Source organism: Neodiprion fabricii, chromosome 5 (assembly GCF_021155785.1).
Source record: "Neodiprion fabricii isolate iyNeoFabr1 chromosome 5, iyNeoFabr1.1, whole genome shotgun sequence".
NCBI lineage: Eukaryota > Metazoa > Arthropoda > Insecta > Hymenoptera > Diprionidae > Neodiprion > Neodiprion fabricii.
The window spans coordinates 20,808,938-20,828,525 of NC_060243.1; the positions used below are offsets into that span (position 1 = coordinate 20,808,938).

A 19,588-nucleotide genomic window follows, 5' to 3' on the forward strand; every position below is an offset into this window, starting at 1 on the left:
ATTGCAAACGCAATTTGCGAATTCCTGACTACACACACACACAAACCGAAACGCGTACTTCACAGGATGGTGTACTTTGTGTACAGTCACCCTGCCAGACCAAAGCGTTGAAGCTGGTCACCCAAGGGCTGAGGGGGAAGGGGATCACAGGGGGCTTGACGGATGCCCCCGGGCAAGGCAAGGGTGGCGGCGCGTGCGCCGAGTTTTAAGGTCCAACCCGGGCTCCAGGGGGTGGGAAAGGACGAGAGGAGGGAGAGGGTAGGGGGGGGGGGAGAGAACTGGCTGATGGCTTGGTTAGAAATATACGATACCGGCGGCGGATTTGTTCAACCCCCTATGGAATGAAACAGATGAGGGAGGGTGTTGGGGTGAGGGGTGATCGAAAAACGAGTGAGAGAGGATAAAGAATAGGATGGAAGGAAAAATTAAAAAATACCCGAAATGAAGGAAACATCAAGTGAAAGAGAAGAAGAAAACACGAGAAAAAGAGAGAAACACGAAGGGCGAAAACAAGGAGAATGAGAAAGAAAGAGGGAGAGAGCGAGAGATTGCGCCTCACGCGCTGGCGCGTCGTTTCCGACGTCGGAATTACGGGGGGCGGCGGCGCAACCCCTGGTAGAGCGAGGCGTGCGAGGAGGACAGAGCTATAGATTTTCCAGGTTTACCAGAGGGAGGCAGCGCGGGGTTTTCTGCCGTCGAGGGGCAGGGCCGGGCGGGCGCCGGCGGAGAGGGCGCAGTAGCGACGCGACCATCAAACCAGGAACACGAGCGGCTCGGAGGCCAGCCAGCCACCATCCATCCATCCGTCCATCCGGGGCCTGGGGACCGGGAAATAAACCGACACTCTTTAGTCCTGGCGTTACCGGCGGCGGTGTTGATACGCACCTGGCGCCCCGCACAGCTGGATTGATTGTAAAGTTGAATACGCGCCGTAACCTTGCTTGGGGTGCGACGAGCCCACTGCCAGAGGTTCATCGCATGCCTCGCATTCACGCTCCGGCGATTGAATCGACGATTCGCGAGATGGCTTCGAATTTTTCAATTCGCCCCCCTTTTGTGGACCAATCGCCGCTCGGAGGAGAAATTTTCAACGCTGTACAAAAGGTGAAAACACGATGACGGTTGAACTAAACGCGACCAAGATGAATGATACCAAATTCGTGGAAAATCTGACTGGTCATTCTACGATCTGGAGGAAAAGGTAATCATCAATGTAGTAATATTGGTAAATTATTAAACCGTACAGAAAAATTCAACACTCGCTTCGTCTATTTCTTTTCTTTTTTGCTGCCTGTTTTAAAGTGTTCACCGGTCATCTGTGATTATTTAACCTTGCCGTTAGTTTTCTCGTTTTGCTACGTAGCTTGATGCTGATTTCGTGCGCTTTGAGGTTAATTAAACACCGGATTATTACTCCCGGTGTCGTATGAAAAAATTCTCATCACATTCAGGTTGGATACTGCTTAAAAACTATGCTGATAGTAGTGAATATACTGGAAAAAGTTTCGTACGTCTTCTTCTGACCGTTGCCTTGATGCTTCGAGGGTTAATTTTGGCGATTTTAGGCGCCAACTTCAGATGAAAATTAATTTCAACCATTGAAGGTAGAACATATTTTTAGTCTATTCAATTCCTTGATAGTTCATCCATTCAGCGCCTTATTGCGATGTTTCTTGCGGCAATTTAACACTGGTAGCGTTCAATCAGTTCGGTCTATATTACGTAGTGTTAATATTATAGAAATACGGATTCCATACGTACAATTCCCGAATTAATTTCGAAACGCGATACAACTGTTACGATATAAACTTGCCCAGAAGATCCCCCCACCCCCCTCCCGGCTATTTAATTGGAAATTCAACGACGTTTGTTATTCGTCTGTTAAACATTTTTTGTTATCATGTACTACCATTTCGTATTAGTCTGTTGTTATTCACCAGCAACTGAACACCGTGAGTGTTAAGCTGTTCAATCAACGAAAATAATTGGTCTTTTTTCGATGCTGTATTTATAAAGTTGCTTTATCACTGCTCAGCAATAATTCAACATCTTCATCATGTCTAGTCGGTGTTCATTGCCAAATTAACCATTAAATTTGGTCTGAATTCTCCAGATCCTCTTTCTTCAGGGTCTTCCAGTGACCTTTAGTCTTGCAACGACCTGTTATAACTTTGAGCAGGTAGTTTTTGAGATTGTCGCCGACTTCCACGGCGAGCCAGTGGGTCGAGTAAGTCGTCACGCGATCTTGCTCGATATTGCTCATATACTTCGCTTATTCCCTGGTCCGAATAGTTCACCCCCTCTTGATGTAGCCCGGAACCGCAGGTACGGTGATATTCCTGTCGCAAAACCTTGACCAGCGTCATCGTATTTTCTCTTCGACGGTTCGAGCCTTACCGCCACTTCGACTTGTCGAGTAGAGGGTCAGTTCCAGATTGCATTTTGACTCGAGGATGTCAGGAAACACCCGGTATACAACGGTGGTTTCCCTTTCGTGCGAGTACATATTATGTGCGGTGTTGTTTTATCAGTAGTGCATGATCGCCATGGCTACGAAGTAGCATGGCAGCCTGTGCAGGGTATTCGGTAAGCTTCTCGGTGATTACCTCGTGTATCCTTCATTTTTACCTATCTTACAGCCATTTTTGAAAAAGATTTAATGCTGAAAACCATGAAACCGGCCAATGGTCTACAAAACATTTACGTCTAATCGTCCAACAAGCTTTGTATCGAACTACACTCATATTGTTCGATCCTAAAATTTATTTCAACGCCCCATCAAAGCCTCGATCACACCATGGACAAGTCCCTTATCAGTTTGTCAATATGTAATCAGCTGACGCAATCTGTCTTTTCACAAACGCCACGCTTCACTCTTGCTTCGTTTTCCATCTCTCTCTCTCTCTCTCTAACTCTCTCTCTCTCTCTGTGTGTGAGCTTGTGCCTTCCGTGTACACTGAAACATAACATTCCTAACCGGTGCCGAACAGAGTTGAGCTAGTTGAGCTTCTCGTAGAACAAAAGAATAGTAATTTAACCCATGATCGAGTTGTTTATGATCGTTTCATTTTTCTTATTTTCAGATTGATGATGATGATGATGATTGGAGTTGAAAACAACCGTGTGGATCAGTATTCGATGGTCACTCGGGGTGACATAAGCAATGTCAGTGAGAATTTCGCATGAATGAAGGGCGCGACGGACGGTTCCCATATACCTACTGAGAGAGAGAGAGAGAGAGAGAGGGGGATCGATGCGAGGGTGTGCCCCGTTGTTCTCCATACCGTTTGACAAACACACAACAGTAATGGGAGGGAGTGATAGAGAAAGATAGATAGATAGAGAGAGAGCGAGAGATTTAGGTATACGTGACGTGGCTCCAACTCCACGTGGTCGCTCGGTGACGTCACAGGGCCACGCAGGGCAAAAACTAGCCCATTCACTTCGCTCAGCACTTATGTGTCGCACCCTTTTCCTCCGTCAGAAGCCTACCATGATCCCTCATCTAGAAATCTCTGCAAGAGGAGGAATTGTGGCACATCGAGATCGAAGGTCTCGTGGTATCAGTGATCTTCCAATGTCACATTCGCCCTATTTTATACTCCTTCGAATTTCCGTTTTCCAGTTCGACCGTGACTAGGAAGATATGCCTTATGGAGATGAAGACCGATCGTCACCGTAAAACTAGTGCTCTGCAAGCTGAAGGTGACCATTCACCCTGTCCAAAACCTCCCAGTATGAAATTCCAAACGTAAAAGACTGACCTGGTTTTGGTCGAAGTCCGTCATTCAAATTTTCCATCTGGCATGTCCAACGGTTGCGGATCAAAAAACCATCAAATTTTTTTTCAAATGCCTTCGGTATCGCCGGCGATAGCACCCTGCAATATATGGCTGTCAACGTTCCCCCCGCTACTCCTCTTTCTCTCTCTCTCTCTCTCTCTCTTTCTCTTTCTGTGTCCCTCGCCAGGACTCCCGGATCTTGATTATGCGAATAACTGCAGACAATGGAACTAACCGAACCCCAGGGACTCTCCCATCAGCAGCAGCAGCAGTTAGTCAGTCAGCTGCTCCCCTCCAAGCAGTTTTGATACATGCATGGCTCGTAAGCGCATCCCTTAGCCGTCGATATGGTAAACGGAGTCGGGAAAAAGGGGCGATGAAAAGCACGGGGAACCCTCTCCATCCCCTTGGATACAAGAGGCAGTAGCTCATGGGATCCGGAATGCCCATAGTGCTCCACGTTTTTGGTCTTTTGTTTTCTCTTCAACTCTCTTTCACATTCTCTCTCTCTCTCTCTCTCTCTCTCTCTCTCTCTCTCTCTCTCTCTCTCTCTCTCTCTCTTTCTCTCTCTCCCTCTCTCTCTCTCTCTCACTTCATGTCTGTATTTGTATCTGAATACGTGAGAAATAGCCTCGATCAGTTGTGCAGTAATTCACATTATTTTAGTTCAAGTATTGCCTGCTTCTGTTCCAGGTATCTGAGAGTCGAAGATGAATAGAATTGTATTGGGAAGGAGAAAATAAGTAAGATAATGGTCTTGAAGTTTTACGAAGAGGAAGAAGACTTCAGAGGAAGAATTGGACGAGTGGGCCACCGAGTGAGTCTGTGCTCCTTGCGTTCACTGCGGGCTTCCATGTGCCAAAATTTCAAAATTCATAAGGCACGCGGTGAATGCCAAGAGCGGACATAATTCAGCACTGCGTCGTTGTGCCGGCAAAACATCGAACGAGCGTTGAACCCCCGTATGTGATATGAAAAAACCTAAAACGATATTATTATCATTACACAATAGCTGAGTTATCACTGTAAAATTAATCATTTTTATTTGATTCTATTTTACGTAGAGATAGTTGAATGGATTATACGCAATAGATTACATAGATCAGTAATTGGCTCCGTTTGATGAAATAGTTGAACCTGAATCCGAACCTTAACCAACTAGCCCGAACGTACTTTGTATATAATAACTCTCTGTAATAAACTATCTTCGGTGAACTATAAATCTGTCTGGTATATTCTGTCCTTTACCTTTTCGTTATCCTCGCTTTAATTCCCGTAGCTAATTGATACGGTCGATTTGACGATGACCTCTTACTCTCAATCTCCCAACGAGATGAAAGCTGACGAAATCTCTATCAGTAGAATATTGCTATGACGCAGTTACAATGAGTGGTAATCGGTTATTGTCCTCTGGAATTGTTGCGTCGTGTTTCGATACTGATCATATTCTTCTTCGCTGAAAAGGATCTCCTTAATTTTGTATCCACGTTGAAATTGACCTCGAAAACGCAGCAATATTTAGCGGTAATGCGAGCACTGTGAAAAGATAGTTCACGGTCTTAGGGCGGAAAATTTGGTGGTCCGTTTTACCACTAACCGTATTCAGTAGAGCAAGTATAGATTGGGAAGAGCACGGTTCAAGTATCCCTCGGATAATGAACGGTGTACAGAGATGACCGAGAGGGTTCTAAAGTCGAAAGTCCAGCCGACTGGTTTGTGCGGCTGGTTGTCCGGTGAAAGAGCGAAGGTCTTCTTTCCCCGCCCTTCATTCACCCTTGCCTTCTTCTGCGTCGTGACCCGACCTAAACCGGGTTTATCCATCCCGATGAAAATTGAGGGAATTCCCGGGCGTATGCGAAAGAGAATCTTGGTGGTATCGACCGAGCTGGAAGTGGCGGCTTCGGGATGATGAAGCTTCAGACGAGGAAGACGTCGGGGGTGTTACCGGTCCGCTCGTTGCGTGGCAACCACCTCCACACCCTTCGGTTGGGAGGACCAGGACCATCCCCTCCACCACGGCGTCTCACCGCGCTTCCCTTCCCATCCTCTTCATCTGAGACCCCTGACGCCATGGCGCTCCATTATTCAACCTTCGATTCGTAGCGATTATTCCAGCTTATTTTTCTTTGATGACGCTATTTTCATTTACTTTTGAAGCAGGTTTTGAACCTAGTGTTAATTGTACTTATACTGCACAGTTCAAATACTATTTTTCCCACGTGATCCAGAATATCAGTTAAACTGGAAGAATGATTTAAACACGATGTTCACAATGTGATAGACCCATTTTTATATCTAGCTGCATAGAGATTTTGGATCGGAGCTCAAGACAAACTTTCTACCGTCTCTGCAGTACGTCCTGTCATTTTCTATATTTTCTGTTATTTATACTTCCCTTAATCATCCCTAGTCCTATTTTCTGTTATGGCTATGCTGCACGCTTAAAGCTTCTCCATGAGCTGAAAATACGCACTCTTGACCTTCAAGCGAACTTGGAATGCCTGGCAGAGACTGCATCTATATAGTGACCTGATGTATCAGATATCAAGAACACCTTGGACAGATGTTTTCACGCATAGGATTGAATCGATTTGACTATCCGCATGAGGAAAACAATTACCGAGACATTGTCCACGCTTCCTAATCTTGTTTGCTCCATCTAATGTCATCGACAGAATTCAACAATGGGTGATTAAAACGGCTAGAAAATAAACCAGGCAATGCTTATTTTGGTCCGAGTCTATTTTCCACTATTCCTCCTTCTCTTCCTGTGCTGTTTTTCACGCGTACAATATTCAATCAATCCGTTATTCAGCAGTAAACCAATTTTCCTTGCAGTCTAGCGATTAACATATCTTCAAGGAGATTTCACCGTTCAACTGGTAAATGCGATGCCGAAATTTCTAATTCAACTTTCATTCATTAATGTCAATAATAAAACTAGGCTGATGTTAAAATTTCACAAGTCTTATGAATAATTTTGTTTGTGAGTGAGTCGGAAAGGTTTTTTTTAAATTGGGGGAAAAAAAATTACACAGATTTTGCATAACTCATCAATAAACTACTTGTGATTATGATTGATAATTTTTATCAACACACCTGAGTATGGTTAATTCGCATTTATTGACCAATTAGTTGAACCGGTTGAAACCATACTAGTACGAGGCGCTTAGCCTGAAGTTTCTTTAAAATCGTCTGAACTATAGAAACTGAAACTCCTTGAATTCTTTCAACGACGAGCAGATCCTGGGAAAACGGGATACAGAAGTACGGCAAAGCCCTGGACCCACTCCCACCAGGACCCAGTAGCCCACGCAGGACGAAGGGACCCAGGGACTCAGGGTAAATAGGGGCGCGGGGAAATCCGTTGAGAGACATACGAAAGGAGATCAATACGAGGTTGCTAGGCGACAAGCCTCCGGCATTCGCGCTCTGGGTAGACAGGGTGCCGCCAGTAGCCCTCTGCCCGGTTTCTCCAGCCTAGAGCCCGATGCACCCTAGGCACCACCCACCCACCCCTGACACGCTGCAGAAGTGAGCGCGAGCAACCGAACGCCAAATAACGCTACCGCCTATCTTCGTCTCCGAGTAGTGTGTGAGTGTGTTCAGAGCGAGATCTCGATATGTGTAGAACAAGGGCGCAGAATGTGGAGTGTGGACTCTGCACTAGCTGCTTTAACCAGCATCAGTACCGAGACCTCAGGGGTAAACGCCCTTCGTCCTTATCTCTTTGGATTAGATTTAGACTTTCCGCCGTTTTATAAATACGCTGCTTGATCGTCACCCCATTTTGTGAATTGTATCCGATTTTTCTCCACGACGATAAGCACGAATTTTTTCAATGTTCACGAATCTGCAGATGTACAGTCATTCTTGATCCGTCGTTATGGGTCTTTCGCATAATTCCAAGCCAAGTAAAGTTGCTTTGAGTCGTGGTCATCCATTTTAAGTACTTTGGGATCACTTAATACTACTAAAAGTCACAAAGTCGGTTTCAATCGTGTTTAGTCACTTGACGCCACGTGAAGCCTTTCGAATTTACTTGAAACCGGTTGTATGAATTAATTCAAAATCCCTATAAAGTCGTTTGAACTCATTTCACGTTTATGTAAAGTTATGTTTTAAGCAAAATTCGACCTCGTTTAAATTTTTTGAGTCAAGTTGAAACGACCAGTAAATTAACGTCACTTCAAGTAATGTAAAAAAATTTTAAATCAGACATACAATTTTTGTAAATTGATGATGCAATCGTAAACTAGTTCCGCCAATGCGTTTCAGCTTTCCATTCAACTGATGCGAATCGTGTAAAGAAAACAATTTATCGCTCTAAATTATGTACGTGGTAGTATTGCGCTGAGTTAACGCCATGAATTTTTTTAGACATCATCGCGACGATTATTACTGCGAAAGCTGACAAAGCATTGCCACGCCTCGGATTATCCAATGTTCTTGCGGAAGGTTCGTCGGCAGCCACATAGCAATAACAAAGTTCGTCGAGTGACCCGTAGTTGAGAGAATCCCACGACGTTCGCTTGTCTTATATACAGGGCACGTGTAAGTCGACCTTTCTTTAATCTTCGATTTGGTTATCGGGACAAGCCATAACTGCAGAGGAGCGTATTTAATTTTCGTTAATTTATTCCATCTGATCATTCGTTCTTTAATCTAGCAAGAATTTTGGATTTGGTCGGTCAATCTCCAGATACAAAAACGTAAACGATAAACTCACGACTGGAACTTCGTCGTAAAGAACTTTGGGCAATGACTCGTCAAGCATCATTGTCGACAAGTTGAATCTCGCCCCATCGAGGAAAAGACCGTACACGTAGACACCGTCCTCAGGAGGTGTGGGAAACGTGGTTTCCTTCAGAGGTATAAAGTCGTAGATCAATAGATCGATAGGAATCGAGTATTTCCTGGCAAAATTTTGCCGGGCGCCAGTTAGGAAGGCTTGAGTAAAGTAGAAGCCGGATATCCAGAAGGATGTGGGGGGACCATCCATGTACCATTCCTTATTTCGAGAAAGAGAAAGTTAACACTTCGCACTCCGGAAATAAGATCAAACTTCAAATTCACCTGCAAGAACGTGAGCCGCCGCAGAAAGTCGTTTATGTAGCTACCGAGTGGCTTCAGGGACGGGTAAGACCGGGATTTCCACATCATAGGTATCCTTCCAGTTATTGTTGACATCATGACCTCCTCAAGCTCAGCGTTCATGATTACCAGACCTTGGAAAACAGAGTTTCAATTTGGTACTCTTATTTCCGTTGATTACGAGTTACAAACCACGTATTTGGATAACCTTTTATGGCTTTCTGGACGTTTTGAAGGCTGCTCCTTATGGTCTGTAGCAACTTGTTGAATCTCCCCATCTCCTGAACCAGCACTGTATTCATACTTTGTTCGTAAGAGGTTGGATATTTCTCGAGAGCGTCGACGAGGTCGAAGTCAGCCGGAAGCTTGGATAGAATATCAGCCGCCACCTCGAAGACCACTTCGTCTGGAGATCTTCCACCGTCTCCTTCGCTCATCGCGGTGTCCTACGAAGCAACAGCAGAGAAACCAAAGATGGAGTCAAATTCGTCTTCACTTCCATGAGCTCGCGAATTCACCTGGGTGAGAAGCACGGAGGATAGCATCAGGTCCGTTTCCTGCTGGTCTTTTATGATGTCCGCGTTTTCGTTCATGCCGAAAACGCTCGGCTCCGTTATCAGTGGCAGAGTCTTAACGAACTCGAGGAACTCCGCGTGGTCACTGACCTCCGGAACATAGTAAATGCCGCTCGGATCGAAGAGGTGCTTTTCATTCTCTACGAGAGACGGGCAGTAGAATTTCGCCAAGATAGTAACCAGCGTTCGCCGGTCCCACTCGTCCGTCACCCGGCCGCCATAGTTGCACTCACCTGTAGAGCAATGTTGATTATTCACTGTCCGATAACTCTGGCGAAGTCGGACGAATAATGAAAACCTGTTAGATATTTCAGGGCCTCGTATTGAACATCGGCGTATTGATCGAGGAAGATTTTCAGCTGGAGCACGCTGATTCGTAAATCGGTTTCGTTGAACTCGTACGGATTATTCCAGCCGATCGGTCCGAACTTGCGACGCTCCTGGACGATCGCGTGAAAGAAGCAGAGTCCGAATAACATCTTTTTGAAGATAACCTTCTGCTTCGATTTCTCGAAAAATTCCGGGTCGCAGATCGGATCCTTGAAGAAAATCGTGATTGTTCAATGGACGACAGCTTGCAGCAAATTCTCGACTCACTTGGAGGTAAGATCGGATTATGTTAGCTCTCAAGCCCTTCGGTGGTTCATTCGTCATCTTGACACCGTTTTGAAGAACGCTAACCGGAAAGTGATCGGCCGGGTAGCTCGTTAGCCAGAGTCGGAAATCGGGATGAACAGTTTCCGGAAGAAGGTTTTCACAAACCTGAATAGAAGTTGAAAAAATTTTAGGTATCATCACCCGAATATTTCAAAATTAAATACAAATCGACCTTTTCCAGGGTGCTCATCCAACTTTTGGCCAGGTGACAATTCTGGAGTACGACCCACGTGCCGTTTTTAATCCCCTCATCGATCAGTCGAACGGCAATCGGTCCTTGCCCCTGTCCAAGGGATAGAGAAAAGAGCCTGTTGGCACCGAATCCTTGGTCGTCAGCGAACTTGAGTAAAACTGCTGTCGGATCGGCACCAGGAGTCAGGACAAATATCAGGGGAACGCAGCAGTGCGAATCGGCGTAAGAAGATATGAGGTCAAACGGCGGAGGCTCCACGTACTGCCTTCCCATTTCAGCTGATTAACGAAGAATGAAGATAAGATACTTGTCCTCTCATTCGTCATCGTTATCTTCAATTTTTCTCACATTCAACGAATTGATAAACGGCCGGCACCATTTTGTCAGCTCGGACGCATCTGACCACCAACATCCTTTCGAACGACGTAAGCTTGTCGAACGGAGGTGGCATGTTCTCAGTATGCGGCTCCTTGTGATCGAATATCTTTTTCCACGCTGTGAGGTTTGATGCGAATGAGTCTCTGATGCCCTAAACATGTGATTCTGTAATCAGCGAAAGCCGTTTTCGAAGGTAAATAACTCACGCTGAATCCAGGCACGTCATTCAAGCGACAGAGTTCGTCCCACGACTTTGTTGGCAGCCAGTTTGTAGGATTTGGATGAGGATTGTCGAGGCCGACGCCGCCTGTTAGCAGGAACATCCAATGAGCGTTTGATATCTTACCCTGCTTGTTCAGAAGGTTGATGACTAGCAGAAGAGAGAAGAGCAGCTTGTCCTTCTCGAACAACGAGCGGCATATGTTCACGTACAACGAATATGTAAAATTTTTAGTCAGATCGGCCAACCGCTGATCAAGGTCTTCCACTGGGGGCGTGTTTTCGATCGTCGATTTGAACAGGTTGACGAACCATACTAACGAGTACTGATACATTGGATCGATATTAGCCAGGACCGCTAAAAACAAAAGCAAAGTTTAAAAATCCAAATGGTTACTGCCAAATTAATTGGCGTATTACCTATGGTGAAGAACAAGATGGTGGAGTAAACAGCGATGCCGGTGTATTGAAGTCTGGCAACATCGATCGACTTCTCAGTGATTTCAGTGGCTGCTTGTTTGGTTTGGATATCGTCAGAAAGAATTTTCGACGAGCTAAGAACGCCGATCGCCGTCTGGTCCTCCAGAATATTTTCGTCAGATGATGACAGGACTTGAAGAATCTTGTCTTCGATGTCCTTCAACATTCTGCGAAGAGTAATTCACTCTTTCGAAAGATTTTTATCACCTTGTATTTCGTACCACCTAATCTATGTTCGATTACTTTTTGTTCGCGGCTCCCTGAACGATCAGCTGATTCTTTTCAGCCTCCAAATCAGGCCGTTCCTTTGCGACAACAATTCCTAGTAACTGATCCTCGAGGCCAATAGGCGTTATCATGAAATTGAGGAGCGTAACCTTAACGGCAACCTCTGGTAGATAATGTGGATTTCTCAATTTAGTCGTGATGTAAAGCCTGAAAAAAATCGAGACCGATTAGTAGCTAATCCATTAGTTCAGTCCCATAAAAATCTCACCTGAACTTTTCATTATACTCGACAACCGAGTCACCAAGTTTGATGCAAAGAGTTCCGCCAGCCTTGTAAGTCTGCTTCAGAAGAAGTGGTTCGAGAGCAGCGTCGAGTTCCTCGCCGACATTTTCCAGCAGTACAGGCTGGCCAAACTGAATAGCGCTTTCGAGGATACGCATGTAATCATTTTGGGTGAGTCGAATGACATTGATGTTGCAGGCCTTCTCCGTATTCTTGACCCACTTGTTGGCCTGACCTTGAGGGTCTATCATGAGGGGCCAGCGCATGGAGTTGGTGACGATGATAGCGTTATCGACGGAAAAGAGATCGCTTGGCAGGCCAAAAATAGCCCAGGACCTGATTTGCACGGGGTCTCCAAGAACCTGAGTGAGCTGGTAGTCCTGGGAACAGACGACGTTCAGGCCCGTGCAAAACTTGACCCAGAACTCGACTTGCTTGGAACGGTATTGCATCGTGAAAACACCTAGGTAGGCGACGATGCCCGCGGCGATAAGAACATCACCGGTAAGCCGAAAGTACCGCTGGCCAAGCGCTGTCGCCGTGTCTGACCACCGCGTGTACTCGCCGCCCAGTCCACCAATCAGTTCCTTGGCTCTGATCAGCTTCATTTCACAGTCGTCTACCACGTCCATCATGTTCTGGTAGCTCTTCTTCCGCTCAGCAAGCAGGCGTTCCAAGGCGGCAACTCTGTCCTGGACCTGCTTAAGCTGCGCTCGTTTGACGTCGAGCTCCGCCATCGCCTCAGCAAACAAAGCTTCCGCCTTCGCCAAAGCCTTCTTTTTCGGCGCAATGACCTTTGCCACTTTGTCGTATTCCGACAGGGCGTACACCCACTTGCACAGACCCTCGCAGGCCGTCGAGGCGTTCTTTATCTTGTCGGGATCAAAGTTCGGGTTTGTTAGGATTGAGGTTCGGATCTTTGTCATTATTTTTTCGGGTATGTTGTCCTTGTCAAACTGCTGCAATGTGTCCAGGAATTTGATATCCCCCAAGATTCGCAGTGACGGTTTCCAGTAGTCGTCCACCTGGTGGATACCGTCTGTCGTCACCTTTTCGGGCTTCAGACCCTGAAAAAGAAGACAATCCAACGATTATGCCGTTTTTTCCGTACCTCATGAAGTGATCTCCTTACCTTCAATATGCATACTGCCTCCATTACGAGCTTGACACCTGCCGGTGGATTTTTCATCGTTTTAACTATCACAATATCTGGAGGAGTCAGTGTATTCAACGCTGCGTTTGCTGCGTTCAATATCGGCATCGCAAGTTCTAAATCCGCGTTGCAATCCGCGCGAATCGCTTCAGCCTCTCCAGCTACAACCTAAAACTCACAACGAGCATTAGTTGCACTAAGGAATGATGAATTCCGATCAGTTTGAGATGAAGTTCAACTTTTTTCTAACCATCGCAGCCTCTTCATCTTTCTTGACAATCGCCTCAACTGTGGATGCCTCAGCGCTCTCTTTCTGAACGCTTTCAAGCATCTTTTCGACTTCCTTTGCAGCGACCAAAAGCTTCGGCTGAAGCGCCATTAAAGTTTCTTGCATTTTGCCAACCTGCTTGTGAGTGTTGTCCAATTTTCCGAGACCCGCCTCGTACCTCTTCTTCCCGTCAATGACCTCCTGCCTCTTTTTCGCGAGTAAATTTTTGAAAGTGTTAATTAGTTCGAGGTAAGATGTGGGTGTGACGTAATTCCACCTGCGAGCTTGAGAAAGGAAATCCTTAGAAAGCTGCTGAGTCGAGGTGTGGAAGACCTGGCACATCTCGATGCAGGCAAGCCTCTCTTGAGAGGACAGTTTTATCTTCTCAAGAAACTTGGTCGCGACAGCGACAAGAGCATCTTCAGGCCATGGCTGGAGCCAGTCGATTGTGCAGCAATTCACAAGAGCAGGGAACTTGCGAATCCTGTTTCGGAAGCCGTCACCGATGGGTGACATAGCGACAATGATGTGCAACTGTTCGCGGACAACTTGAACGAAGAAATTGAAGAGAGCAACCGGGCTGCCGTCCGTTTGGAGCGTCTTGTCTCGCTGCCTGTCTATCTGACGCATCTTCTCACAAATCTCCGCCTTCTCGTCCGCAGCGAATAAGTTTGGAACTTCGCCGGCATTCAGTAGGTTGCTGATGTCCTCAAGGAACGACTCCTCCTTTATTTGACTATCGGTAAAAAGAAACGCTGCGTGCAATTCTGTCGCGGCACTCTTGCGGAGGACTATCTTGACGTCTTCGTGCCACTCGTACACTCCGTACTGCTTCGATATCTCGACTTGAAATATATCGTACTCAGATATGTGGGCAGCCAAACGTGTCAACGATTGTCGACCTGAGCCTCCAACACCCACAAGAAGCGCATGGCTTCGGGGCTGTTTTATTATGCGACAGATCTTGGACAGATGCTCGACAGCGAACCTGTGAAAGTTCGGATTGACAGACCAGTCGACTCACCATTATTCCTAACGACATACCTGAAGAGAACCAGGTTCATGGGCTTCTTCGTCATCGAGTTGTATTCGGCTAGATACTCCTCTACAATTTCAGCAAGTGTATCAAGCGCCTCGACTTCGACGTACATCCTCTTCTCTGCCAGAGGATCATGAAAGTCGCAGTACACCAAATTTCGCAAATGGTAATCCTCAACCTGAAGACAAATACGAACAATTTAACTATCGTTTCTATCCCGGAACGTGAAGGTAATTTTCACCTCAATTTCGGGATCCCCTGTGAAGTCTTGGAACATCTTGTCCATGTCCTCATCCATTCGCTTGGCCATCGTCTTTCGGAGCTGGCCAACCAGCCAGCCAATGTCTCCTTCATCTACAAGCCGGTCACCGTAGACACGGAGCACTTCGTGTACCCATTGCCGTTTCATTTTGAGCTTATAAAAAAAAAAAATTAAATAACTGTCTGACACGCGACTGACAGATCGTAAATTAACTCACCGGATTTGGCATGGATTCCGGAGTCGACAAAAGAACGCCCTGGATGACTCGGGAAAAATCACGTAAGTTGAACAGATAGTGTGACTTTGCCGGGGTGGGCAACAGGTTGATGAGACTCTCTTTGTATATATCCAACGTGCCAAGGACCACCTGATCCGCACATGATATGAATTCTGGACCAAAGCCCTGGGCATCAATGTGCCAGAGCATGATGTTGGTGAATATCATCACCATGACATCATCTTGAAACTCAGATATGCTCAACGTGAAAAAGTGCCGCTTGAACCTGGGCGTGACGTCTTTTCCACCTGTCGGTGGCCCCATCGCGCACATTATCTGAACGTCTACCAGCTTTATGGGAACGATTTCCCGCCGGTCGAACCACTGCTGGTGGTCGAGCCACTGTCGGAGAAGTTCGATCGGCGGTTGAGCGCCATATTCCTCTTTCAGGGGCATTGATACGTCGTCAACAAAGATGACCCAGAATTTTCCAGGCGGTGCGCCATATACGCCTTTTCTCCGCTTGTCCAGCTTGCTCATTATTATGTCCTGGGTTTGATTGGCCGTCGTCTGAGCTGAGAAGTTTATGAAAAGGGGCTTATACACCTTGGCGTCGTTTATCTTCAGGAGGAATTCCATTATGTAGACCGACTTGCCAGTCCCCGTCGGCCCGACCAGGAGGACCGGCTTCTGATGCGAAACCAGCTTCCTGAAGAGCTCCATGTATCGGATCGTCTCGACGGTCGGCACGATTATCTGGTTGACCGGCATGTCCCGCGGGATCGGTGGAACGTCAGACAAGTTGTCAGACCAGAGTTTCCAATGACCTTTACCCTCCTTGACGTAGTTGTAGTCGAAAACTAGCCCGCCTGATGGTATTGGACAAACATAAGGCTTCTTCGGACCAGTTATGTCTTCCGGAATGCCAAATCGTGCGATCAGCTCCTCGGGGAATTCCCTGTCCATCAAACCGCGGAAAAGATCGTTGAACCACTCTCGGTACGTCGCCATCAGCGTTCCACCTAGCGCCCAAACGCAGGAAAAGAAGAACGATCCCTGATCAAAAGATAATGTGGAAAGTTATCGTAGGAACTCTTCGTAATATTTTATATATTAAATTGCCTGCCTCTATCTGCGCCCTCATGTCCAGATCGGATATGCTCTCGATATACCTAGGATTTTTAAAATCGTCCATGAAACAATCGCACAGATGCATTACTGAGCGAACTAGGTTTGAATCTGGCATCGGGATCATTTCCTGGGTATAAAAAAAAAGTCAATTACAACATTTTCACATCAATTCTGTCAAAGAATATGACTTACTTTTACTCCGCAACGCCGAATCAGATGTAACAATATTGAACAAAATCTCATGAACATTTCTTTCAACTGGATCTTAATGTGTTCGCTCAGGGTGTTGGGCAGCGTGTTCATCCATGATTTCAGAAGCGGCGTCCAACCCAGAGTCACGGGCTCCATGTAAATCATACCACAGCGAGACACGGTGGCTGGAGAAGCGACCTAGAAGCAAAAACAAGTCTTAAATTATCTCAAGAGCACTTGAAAGATATTTACTAACCTCCAAGTCCATGGGCTCAAATATTAAATTGGTGGTCGGAGCGAGCTGGATTATTTCACCGGACATGAGGCAGAGTTTCTTATTGTCATCCAACACTGTGTTCATGTTTTCGATCCAGATCGCGTCGACGGGTCCATCAAAAATTAACCACTTTCGGTTTTCATTTTGCGAGACGGCAAAGGCTCTGTAGCTGACGGCAAGTACTCCGTCGCTCCATTCGTGGGACGCTGGATCGAACTGTCCGTACAACTGGCCCATCGTTATCGACTTCGGATTGATCACCGTAATCTCGACCCGGTGCTCTTCCATCAGATTCTGTTCCTCAAGGCGAGTCAAACACTCGGCGAGCATCCTGTACGCCGACGTTTTACCGCCAAAGGGAAGACCGACGATCATGAAACCGTGTCTGACTATCATCATCTCGAATATCTGCTGTACTTTTTCGAGAAAAAAATCTGTACACTGTAGATTCGCTGCGAGACATGCTTCCTTCGTGCAGCTGTTTATGTGGGTGTAATCGGGCTCAGGCAGTTCAACCCCAGGGAAAAGGTCGGAGGCGATGCCTTGGAAGAGAGGTAAGTCGTGACTCAGAAACTTTGGCAAGTTGACGTCCTTTATACTGCGTAGCATCAAAATGTCCTCAGATTCGTCCGGGTACTTGAGCTTCAGGTTCCCAGCTGCGACCAAGACGGATTTTACTGCTCGCATCCCGTAATCGTAGTGACACTGACTGCTAAGTTGTTCCGAACACAGCTTGTACGCAGTCACTATTTTCACTGCCAGCGGGCGCCCGTTGTAGAAGCCGTAAGAGTAGAGTGTGTTCTCCGATATCAGGGCATAATCAGGCACCATCATGGCGACGGATCTGAAGAGCGCCTTCAAGTTGTCCGGTAGCTCCGACCTCCCGGCATACCCAGGATTCATGGTGATGAAAACGGCGCAACTGGGATCCAGCCATATTTCTGTACCTTCGAAGAGCAGCTTCGACGCCCCAGAGTTTATCCCCCTCTGAATAGTTAGTATCTGCTGCGCAACCACAGAGAGAACTTCGAGATCGATTCGGTTGAATTCGTCAAAGCATGACCAGGCTCCACATGATGCCAGGCCCTTGAAAAACTTGCCCAAAGCGATATAGTCCAGACCGTCCGAGCAGTTGAAGACAACGCACTGCTTCGCAATTGCCTTCGCCAAGTCCTTCGTCGTCTCAGTTTTTCCTGTGCCTGCTGGGCCTTCTGGAGCTCCACCCAGGTGAAGACTCAGGGCCCCGAAGAGAGTTCGGTAGCATCGATCAGTTAGCGGGGTTATAACGAGCCGTGGTGAATTGCCAAGGTATTCGTAACCGTAATAAAGAGAAGAGTTGATCATGTAGACGCAAAGATTTTCCTCTTCCAGTTCGGTCCCGGCCTGGATATCAAGGGCGAATTAGTCCCTGATCTAATCAGTGTTTCAACTACCGACTAATGTCCGTCAGAAATCACCTGCCAATAGTATCTCAACTGGCAAAGCCACTTGAAGTCATTGTTGACGATGACCTGGTCCTGCCAGAGTCCCACTAGTACATCTCTGGCATGGACGTCGAGAGTGACTAAGGCACCTGGGACAAAAGAAAATCCGCGATGAGCACGCGAAGAACGAGGGAATAACCAGTACCTTGCACACTGACCAAGAGTGATTCGATTTTGCGTGGATAGCTTTCCTCTGACCAGTAATATTATCTCGTTCAACTGAGCGTTACAAAGGTCCAGGTAATTCTTCAGTCCTGGCACCCCGAGTGGCATTGCTTCCTCAATTTGAACTGTCCAGTACATCGAACCCACGCAGAGAACCGTCTGTCCAGGCCACTCGAGGACCCACGTTGAGCGTTCTTTTATCGGGTATGCATCGATCGCCAAAATCACCATCTGCCTAACGCTTCTACGCATGTCTCCTTCCAGTTCCAAAAGCCACTTTTCTACCTGACCCCTTGCAGCCGCGGTCGAAATAATGTCGATCAAGTCGACTTCCTCTCCTTCGGCCGACTTCATCTTACTGACTTCGAGGTCTGAGTTGAACGCGAGCTTCGCTATTCCCTCGAAGCACTTTTTCAAATGAGGTTGAACGCTGGAAAGACGAATGATAACGTTAAAGTAAATATTTGCTAACTACTTTATTTACAGTTAATTGTGAAACCTCACCGAGTCGGATCTTTCGTTTCTGACAGTATTTCGAGGAGCTCATCGTTTGAAAGGAAGAAGAACCTGGGGAAGTAGAGCCTCTTTTTTTCTAGGTACTCGTTGAGTCCTTTTTGGATCAGTTCCAGAAGCCCAAAGCTCTTCCGAAGCCTCTCGAGCATCTTGTCAATTTCTAGAACAGACAAAACCCGCGAATCGGAGTATACGGTCTTCATTATGTCCCGCCACGTTTTGTCCACCGCGCTGAACCTTCGCCCTTCCTCTGGCATCTGCTGCTGAATATCCGGAGAGGAGAAAATCGGTTCCAAGTACATCCACGTTGCCTGTACTTTCAGCCACTGGTCAAGTATGTCCTGCAGGAGATGTAGCTTGCCTTCCCAGCGTCTGAAATCATTGAACGGGATCGGAAACACGTTGTTTCGCTCACTTGTGAACGTCCCTCCCACAAACTCACAGAATTTTCGACTCAAAAGGTTTTATGTACGCAGAGTTCTTCATGGTCATCGTCCGCGTAATGTGGTCGTCAAGCATCAGCTGAATCTCGTCGACACCAGCGATGACAAAGGTGCCAGAATCCTTGTACGGATTGACCGTGAAGCTCATGTCTATCCAGTCTTTCTGCATTTTCTCCAAGTTTTTTTCAAGTGTATTTTCTTTTGACGCAGCTTCGGAAATGCTCTCAAACCGAACTATGTAATCGTCAAGCCCCAACTCGAGAACCTTTCCCAGTGTAAGTTCGGAGTCAACTTTTATTGGAAATCCAACGATCTCAGAAATCTGCTCCCAGTGGCGAGCCTTAATCCCTGGATTGCCGAGGGTCATAATGACCGGCATATGCTGCCTGAATTCGTCGATCTTTTCGTGAACTGCCATTGCTAATTTCTTCGGTCCCGGTTCGAGAAAACTCTTCTCCAGCTTGTATATCGTCCTGTACGCTATGCCTACATCGCTGTCTATTTCCTCGGGCTGGTAAGAGCCAATCATGGCGTTCATCCATCGCTCGTACTTCG

General features: G+C 46.7%; 1 long non-coding RNA gene and 1 pseudogene across 3 annotated transcripts; one reads left to right on the forward strand and one right to left on the reverse strand.

Moving 5' to 3' along the window:
• Positions 1-746: 746 nt before the first annotated feature.
• On the forward strand, positions 747-5,004 carry LOC124182813. Of its 3 annotated transcripts, none has more exons than XR_006870864.1 (4): positions 747-1,201; positions 3,084-3,705; positions 4,476-4,744; positions 4,847-5,004. It is a non-coding gene; the product is annotated as an uncharacterized LOC124182813 (long non-coding RNA). The 3 variants fall into 3 exon arrangements; XR_006870865.1 differs by having other exon boundaries at positions 3,084-3,552; positions 3,626-3,705; positions 4,476-5,004; XR_006870863.1 differs by having other exon boundaries at positions 4,476-5,004.
• A 2,935-nt stretch (positions 5,005-7,939) lies between these two features.
• On the reverse strand, positions 7,940-19,068 carry LOC124182848 (annotated as a pseudogene).
• Positions 19,069-19,588: the final 520 nt, after the last annotated feature.